Source organism: Crocuta crocuta, unplaced genomic scaffold (genome assembly GCF_008692635.1).
Source record: "Crocuta crocuta isolate KB4526 unplaced genomic scaffold, BGI_CrCroc_1.0 scaffold59, whole genome shotgun sequence".
In the NCBI taxonomy this organism is placed as follows: Eukaryota; Metazoa; Chordata; class Mammalia; order Carnivora; family Hyaenidae; genus Crocuta; species Crocuta crocuta.
The window spans coordinates 4,952,376-4,960,615 of record NW_027551578.1 but is presented as its reverse complement, the minus strand read 5'-3'; the positions used below and the strand labels follow the sequence as shown (position 1 = coordinate 4,960,615).

General features: G+C 53.3%; 1 protein-coding gene across 1 annotated transcript in view; it reads right to left on the bottom strand.

Annotated features, from left to right (window-relative positions):
• The window catches only part of SLC35F3 (solute carrier family 35 member F3), a 112,162-nt gene that overhangs the window by 103,716 nt on the left and 206 nt on the right, over window positions 1–8,240 (bottom strand). The window lies entirely within an intron of this gene.

Sequence of the window (8,240 nt, the reverse complement as noted above, 5' to 3'; positions counted from 1 at the left end):
CCCCGCCCCGCATGTCCTTAGAGGGCCCCCGATGACACTCAAGTTTCCGAACACCAGCACCCCATGCAGCGGCTTTAAGACAATCCCCGCACGTATGCAGCCTCAGGCGAACATGACATTGGAGAAAGAGACTGGCCACAGGTGAGCTTTAAACACAGCCATTGGAGGGGTGCCCGGGGGGCTCAGTCGATTAAGCATCCGACTTCGACTCAGGTCATGATCTCCCAGTTCGTGGGTTCGAGGCCCACGTCAGACTCTGGGCTGACAGCTAGGAGTCTGGAGCCTGCTTTGGATTCTGTGTCTCCTTCTCTCTCTGCTCCTCTCCTACTCACACTCTGACTCTCAAAAACATCAAAAAAGAAAAGAAAAGAAAAAGAAAAAGAAAGCTCATTAAATGCAGCCACTGGAGCCCCAGGGAAGGAAAAGTCCACGTCTGGCTTGGGAGGGGAGCGAGCTCGCGGGCACCCAGCCTTACTGTGCACGGCCCCGGGCACGCGGCACCTCTGCATCACAGCAGGTCATATTCTGGGGGCACCAGTGAGTGACCCGCATACACACACACACGGGCCAGCACACACCCTCGCCCCGTCGCTGAGGTTTTTCCTCGTCAGAGGACCCCTGCGACTCATGTGTGGACTGGTGTTCAGGCTGGCAGAGCTCAGGGGGGTTGCCAGGGCTTCCCAAGAGGGCAGACTGCATGCAGGGACGGGCCCTCCGGGCAGAATCCAGCTCCACAGGCAGGAAGGGGTGCGCCGCGGACGGGAACAGGACAGCAGGGCCGTGCTTTAGCTGATGCCATGGGCTCTGATCCGATTTCTCTTGAAGAACAAAAGCACAGTTTTCCGAAACAGACCACCAAGTTCTCAGCAAGGTCACTCAGCACGGGCAGGACTGAACGCATCCCGACCGGATGTGGGGTCGGCCTTGAGGTGTGAGGCTCTCCCTCCTAAGCTTCGTCTCCCACCTTGTGCACAACTGAGGGGGGCGGGTGGTTCAGCTCATCCCGAGCCTGGAGCCTTTTCTACAAGGACACCCAGGTCTGCCTCCAGCAAGGCCTGGAAGTCGCAGCTTCTCTCTGAGGTCTTCCTGTACTTTTTTTTTCCCCCCACGGCCCCATCACTTGGGGGTACTCTCTGGAGCCCCGCAGGTCCCCGCTGCCGAAGATTCAGGGGCAAGTTGTACTCAAACCGCTGGTCTTCTCTCCCCATGTTCAAATACCAAAGCCACCCCTGAGAGTACATGCCTCATGGACACACACACACACACACACACATGCACTCAGGCTGAATTTCTTATTTCTGTCGGGTTTCATTTCCTCAGAGCTCGGCTCTCTTGAGTGTAGCTAGTGAAGGGTTTTAATCAGATAAACGCATCTCTGCTAATGAGGAAGCTACTTCAGAGACAGGATGTTTCTTGCAAAGAGAACGGAGAGGAGATCTATTCCAATCCCCCATCGTTTCAGAGAGAAAGCCGAGGCTCCAAGAGGTGAGGCGACTCGTCCAGTATATTAATCAGCAAGGGGGGGTGGGGTAGGAAAGGAAACACCAGCGTCCTGACCCTCCCCCACTGTTCGGCCTCACACACGCTTTCCCAAGTCACATGACGTCTTAACCAGTGAGAATGTATCACTCGCCAAAAAGGCTTTTAAGAATTACATCTCGTCTTGGCTCTCCCAACGCAGCTCTTCTGAACCCTCTCCCTCCTCCGCAGCCTTCAGTCCACATCCATGAGTTTCGGCAGATAATTCCGCGTCCTATGTTGCAAAGAAGGTCAAAGTTGCCAGCTCAGGACCCTGGCTTCCCTCCCCGGCATGTCCACATTTCCCTGTGTCTTTGCCCATCATCTCTTCCTCTTCGCTTTTTCAAGGCCAACTGCCTCCTTCTCTCGTGCCCCCAATCCTGGCCACTGTTGCATCAACGACTCTTCTCTTGTGCTGGCACCAGCCTCCTTCCTCTGGGCTACAGCAATGCTCTGCTTTCTCAAAACTCTCTCCTCTCTCTGAAGGTGGGGAACTGCTCTCACAGCCGGGGGTACCTGGGAGGCTCAGTCAGTTCAGCATCCAACTCTTGATTTTTTGGCTCAGGTCATGATCTTGCAGTTCATGGGCTCGGGCCGTACCTTGAGCTCTGCACTGACAGCATGGAGCCTGCTTGGGATATTCTGTCCCCCTTGCTCTCTGCTCCTCTACCATGCTCTCTTTTTCTCTCTCAAAAATAATAAGTAAATAAGCTTTAAAGAGCTGCTCTTACTGCCAAACACATTAACCCAGTATCCCCACATCCGCTGTTCCTCTGCCTCCTCCACGTTCACCCCCTGCAATGTGGCTTGCAGACCTGCACCCCCACTTGAAATCGTTTCTACAAACACACCCTCCTTGGCCGTATAGTAAAAGCAAGGATTGCGAGGAACTTGTTCTGCGAGTGTTCCACAAGATGAGCAAACGTTTCTAATCAACATTAACTGGATACACGAGCGATGTCTCGCACTCCGGGTAGTAAGTGATGCCAAATGTCATGTGATCACAACGGAGCCAATGGTTCTTGAAATTCGCTTTGACAGACAAGTGCTTTGAAGGATGTTTCCAGAAGGAATTACGCTCACACACCAAGGTTTTACTGTACTTGATACCACATCACACTCGTTCTTTCTTGGTTTTCCTCCTGCAGTTTCTATGATGCCCTATGATGTGGGTCCTCTGGTCCAGCCCGTGGGGATATCTCTCCTGCCCTCCCTGTCTCCCAGGTGCACGTGGCCGTCAGGACTCTGCGCCTGCCCATTCCCTCCCCCACAGCCATCTGTCACCTCATCACTCAGCCTTCACTACCCTTTTCTCCACCTCGCGGCCTGCTCCACACCTGCGTGTGAAGGCACCGCCAAGGCTTCTGAATCGGCCCATCTAACTCTGATTCCCATCTTTCCTTCACGGATGTGCACCCCCCTCCTACCCTTGCTGTTGATGCTACTGATCGTGGCATCTCTGTCCCCCAAGTTGCTCAGGCTTAGCCTTCAGGGCTGTCTTTGATGGCTCCCTTCCCAGGCCTCCAACAGAAACTATCTGTGATATACTTTGGTATTGTTGACTCTATCCTACTTTCTTCCTTAAAAAACATTTATTGTGACGGATGAAATGGACTTCATGACCCATTTGGAATGCCACAGCTATGGAAGACTGTCCACTTTTCTCAGACTTCGATGGTGTCTTTCCTCCCTTCTTTGGCTTCCCCTTCCTACCTGTTTCAATCTACTCTCCTGAGCCCAGAATTCAGGAGGCCTCCAAACCCTGGCCCCTTCCTCCCCCACTATTTCTTCAGAGAGCGTGAGCTCTGGCCCCAGGAGAGTGCATACAGGTCACTGCCAGGTGCCAGCCTTTCTTAGCTCTGCACCTCTGTCTGTGGGCTGCCTCTGCCCGGAACGCTGTGTTTGCACCTCCCGCCCTTGACAGCACAGGGCACAGAAATAGCCTCTACCATGCCACCCTGATCATGCTCAAGTCCAGTTCCAAAGAATGTATAGCCATCGCCTGCATTTTGGAGATGAGGAGGATCCTGAAGCCACATCCAGGTTCAGCAGGAAAGCGTGTCTTTAGATTAGGTCATTTTGGTAAAGGTCGGGGGGACTGGTGGCCGAGAGCTGTATAGTGGCCATCTGCGTCCCAGCCAGAAGTGCGCTCGCCCTCAACCGAAACACGTCATTTATGTTATAATCCTTTCATGGAGTTAAAAAAAAAAAAAAAAGACTCCAACATGGAATTTGTGACAGTTCTCCCTTGTTTGGAAGCTCTGTGTAATTTACCCCTCCGAGTGTCCTCAAGCAATGTCTAGTTCATTCTCTTGCGCTGATTAGGTAACATGTCTGTTCAATATACAAATGACAAATGACTTTTGTTACTGAAGCTTGGGGTCCAGGACAACCCAACGTGGGAAACATTTTTGGGTACAGGAGCCCTTTGGTGGTATATTTTTCAAGACTCCTGTAAGATGAGACCAACGGGACTGGGGATCCACTTACATGACAAGGGGCATCCGGGGATGACAGTCCTACCCCATTAATAAAAACCGAGTAGCCACACCTGCACTGGGGGCGGCTGAGATGGGCTGACAGCCCCAGAGCAGAGGTACTAAGAATATCAATGACAGTTGGCCTCGTGAGCCCCAGGGACGGTCCGGTCCTCTACGCCATATTGTCGTGGCAGCTCCGGTGAGCAAACATTTACTGAGCTCTTCCAAAGGGCCACGAGCAGGTGGAATTCCCACTGCCAGTCAAGTGAAACGCAGTGGTACAAAGGTTCTGTAACATTCTGGAGCCAGCGGAGAGATGGACATGCAGCCTGACACCCTTGCTTTCAAACCACATGACCCTGCATGAACGATTTCTCCGAACCTCAGTTTCCTTGTCTATATATTGGGGTAACAATGCTTATCCTTCCTTTGGGAGAAATAGCAGTCAGGGAGCAATCTCCCCAAACAAAGTGCCTGCAACAATGGAAGGCTCCTTAGCAAAAACAATCACTGTTAAGAGGGTCAGAGCGTCCCTCTCATTTTTATATAAGAGAAGCTCGCACTGAGCTTGAATCATTTGCCAAAGTTACTTGGTTCACCGTGAGAGGTGGGCACTAAACCTGGTCCGTCTGATTCCAAAGCCCTCACTCTTTCCAGAATACCACATATTGTCAGCCTCTTGGGAAAACCTGTTATTGTTCTCAACTACCAATTCATACCGAATGTGCTTGTATTGAACGTGAATAAGCCGGTTGTGAATACAGACGATCCCCGTAAATACTCCTCTACTACAGAGATGTGCTGCTGATCGATGCTCAGGGTCTGCGTCTGATGGGAAAGTGAGGAAAAGGATACGAGAACAAGATATGCTGTCACATGGGACAGATGCTACCAACCTGGCTGGAAACCACTTTTCCAGCCTCAACCCCTCTCTGGGGCCCAGATGCTCTCCCCTTCTCTTGCTTCCTGGCCAAGGCTGTGCACACACCATTCCTTCTGCCTTCCCTTCTGTGCCTGACAAGTTTTCTCACTTCAGTTGCAACACCTCTACCTCAGAAGGCTTCCTCCTCAGAGAGGCCTCCTCCTCAGAGAAGCCTCCTCCTCAGAGAGGCCTCCTCCTCAGACAGCCTTCCTCTTCAGAGAGACTTCCTCCTCAAAGAAGCCTCCTCCTCAGAGAGCCTTCTTCCTCAGAGAAGCTTCCCCCTCAGAGAGGCCTCCTCCTCAGACAGGCCTCCTCCTTGGACAGGTTCCTCCTCAGAGAGGCTTCCCCCTCAGAGAAGCCTCTTCCTCAGACAGGCCTCCTCCTCAGACAGGCTTCCTCCCCAGACAGGCCTCTTCCTCCTGAAAGGAAGGTCTCCTCCTCCGGAGGGCCTCCTTAGTTTCCTCAATTATCAGTGTCCCTGTGACACTATGTTCTTAGCTCTGTACCAGAACTTACTATCTTACCCTAGATAATATATCAATCTGCATGCCTCTTTTGCACTAGACTGAAAACTTCCTTATGGGAACGAAGCTAGTGTTGTTCATCTTTGCATTTCTAGGGCCTCACTAACTAGACAAAGGATGCACAGTAGGGTTGGATGAGGTATCTGTTGAGTAAATAAAGTCCACTTGTCCGTTTTTCTGTGTTCCAGTTCAGCCCAGCACAGCGTTTTCTATTTTGGTTTTCTGTGTACTGTACGCTGGTGCCTTCTTGCCTCCCCATAGAAGACACGCTCCACAACCCAATAAATATTCCTTGCTGGCTGCATTCCGTCACTATAGCCCGTCTGCCATCCACACAGAAACACAGCCTCAGGATGGGGACCACCCTGCCCTGTGCATCCAAGGCAAAACAAAATGATTCAGCACTTCCAAAGCAAGCAAACGAGATGCAAATGGTTTCAAAAAATAGACCTAGAGCCAAACTGAACAAAAACACCAGGCTAAAAAAGAAAAGAAAAAACAGGCAGAGAGAAAGTGCTACATGGAGTCCCAGAGATACCAACGGCAGGTTTTAGCAGGCCCCGGCCTGCAGACTTCTGCTGACCTATGTGTAGGTATCCTCTGCAAAAGGGAATCGGGGGCTTTCTAGGATCCCTGGAACTCTGCGGATGCTTCTAGATACCGTCACCACACACGCACTCTTTGAGAACAAGAAGGTCTGCTGAAGGTGCAAGACAGTCTGTGACTGGAGGAGCGCCAGATATTTATTAAGTATCTACTGTGCGCCTAATGTGCGCTACGTGTTACCGCCCATCCTGCCTCACTGCGTCCCCAAAGCCAGCTGAGGTGGGTTGTTACTTCTGTTTTACTGGGGCTCAAAACAAGGAAACTGAGGCTCAATGCTCATGATTTACACAAGTTGGTGGGGGGTGGGGGGGGAGAAGAGCAGAGTCTTGATCCCTGATCTCTCCAATTCTCAGCTACATATGCTTTCCGCTATCTACAGATGTGTATGGGTGGGCACACGTTGGTGAAAAACCCAAGTTCACGGCTTCCTAAGGTCATCAGTGTGGACAGGAAGCTCGATGCTCACCTGACAGTTAAACCGAAGGGAACTGGGGAATCCCCATTTTTATTCCCTGAAGGTGAACCTGGGATGTCCCTCTGGCATGTCCCTCGCTGCCTCCTGCAGCCCCTGTGGGGTCACGGCACCCAGCCTGGGTGGCCTCACCATCCACGTTCAGCCTGACTCGGAGAGCAGCTCAGACCTGACTTGCATGATGGGCTGGGGATTGCCGGGGGCAGTGAGGCGGACACTCTGCTGCTGGAACGCAGCAACAGCCTGCTGTCCTTAGAAGGTGGAGGTGGGGGGACCCCCCACGAGAACCCAGGAGTGGGCAGACACTTCCAGCTTCCCTACAGGACATACATATCCTCCAATCCTTCCCCTCCCCATCGTGCACGTATGCCCGGGCAGTGTCCCCGCGAAGGCCTGGAAATGCAGAACCCCTTGGGAAAGTCGGCACATGCACTGAATTCAGGTGCAGATGACAGATGCCAAGTCACTCCTAAGATCGGGATGGGGGAGGGGCAGAGACAGCTACACGAAGCGGGGAAAAAACATCAACCTTCTTTAGACAGAAGATGATGAAAAAGGTAAAGAGTTGCAAGTTGTTGAAAAATCGTGTCCTGAAAAGCATAGGTTTGGGATCAGAGGGCCCAAGATTCCATTCCTGTCTCACCACTGTTTAGCCATGGGTCTTGGACAAGTCAATCCGCCTTTCAGGGTCTCACAGTCCTCAGCTGTGGGATGGGGGTAACGGTACCAGGAAGGCTCCTGGCGGACCTCAGCGGATGGGCTGCGTGCGGAGTACACAGCCGCCTTGCTAAGCTTCCATCTTGTTCTTACCGGTTCTGCCTCACTGAAACACGCAAGAACTTGTGAGGGGATACTGGTCCTTGGAAGCCATCAGACAGAGGTCTGGGCTCCAGGCTGCAGTCCCAAGGACAAGGCAGAAGCTGGGCTCTCTTACACACTGGCTGCTCTGGGCTCTGTTAGCTCGGGAGAAGTGAAGGCCTGGAACCCAGAAGTGTCTGCTTTCCTCTCCCCGCTGGCCGGCGGCTCCCTCCCTGCCCTCACCTGGCCAACTTGGCCAGCTCTAGGAAGACTCAGGCCTTCCACCTCCTGTTAGAAGCAGTTAAGGACTGGTCTCTCTCTGCACCCCCCATCCCCGCCCCATCAGAAAGGAAGGTCCCCTTTACTCCAGCAGGACAACAGCTGTGTGTAAATGTCTGTGTGTCCCCGGAGTTGGGGAAAGGACCTGTGTACAGGCTGGTGCGGGCTTCTCTCTCACCTGCTTGCCCGCCCATTCCACCCATTCTGGGGAAGCTGGGGACGCACACTCCTTGGGGGCTGGGAGGCTTGGGGGTAGGAGAGCTGATCTGGGGCTGCCGCATATGCATATCTCCTTCCTCACCAGCTGAGCAATATCTCTGGGCTGCCTGGGGTGGGGATGGGGGCAGAGGGGATGCTCCAAACCCAGGGGATTCAACTGTGTGTGTGTGCGCCTGTGTGTGCAATGTGGTGGGGGTGTGTGTACAGGAGAGCACTGGTTAGTGTCTGCGAGACCCCTCCCTCCTCAGCCTCAGCTGGCAGGTGCCTCAGGACAGGACAGGCAGGAGCTCAGGCCACCACTGCCGGCTCCTGTCGCCAGATGTGCTGGGGGCCACGCAGGGAGGCGCCAGCCCTGTGTTCTGGCCGCAGGGGGGCACCCCCCCAGCACACCCCCCCCCCCCCCCGCAGCTCACCCCCCCCCT